The sequence below is a fragment of the Meleagris gallopavo genome, unplaced genomic scaffold (genome assembly GCF_000146605.3).
Source record: "Meleagris gallopavo isolate NT-WF06-2002-E0010 breed Aviagen turkey brand Nicholas breeding stock unplaced genomic scaffold, Turkey_5.1 ChrUn_random_7180001888244, whole genome shotgun sequence".
Classification (NCBI taxonomy): Eukaryota; Metazoa; Chordata; class Aves; order Galliformes; family Phasianidae; genus Meleagris; species Meleagris gallopavo.
The window spans coordinates 5,909-6,353 of record NW_011152041.1 but is presented as its reverse complement, the minus strand read 5'-3'; positions in this window follow the sequence as shown (position 1 = coordinate 6,353).

Sequence of the window (445 nt, the reverse complement as noted above, 5' to 3'; positions counted from 1 at the left end):
CCCCCCAACGCGGGGCCGAGGTTTGGTGACAACAAAAGGAAAAAAAAGCAAAGTGGGGCACTGCAATCTGCCCCAAATCTCCACGTTTTTCCCCCAGAATATGACCTCCTATTTGGCTCAGTGACCCCCCCCCCAAAAAAAAATTAATAGGTGGGGAATAAAGGAGAGGGGACCCCCCCCCCCCAAAAAAAAGCAGGTGGTTATGAAGGATTGTCCCACTGAGAGGCTGATGGTGGATTTTGGGGTGAGGAGGAACCCAAGGGGCATTTTGGGGATGTTTTGCCTCAAATCACCCCATTTTCCCCCAAAACGCGACGCCTTATTTGGCTGAAAGTGCCCCCCAAAAAAGGGGGAGGGGTCTCCTGAGGAGCAGAGGTTGGGGTGAGGACTGCCACCAATCAGCTGCTTCACGACAGCGGCGCGCGAGCAAGGTTCTCGGGCGAAC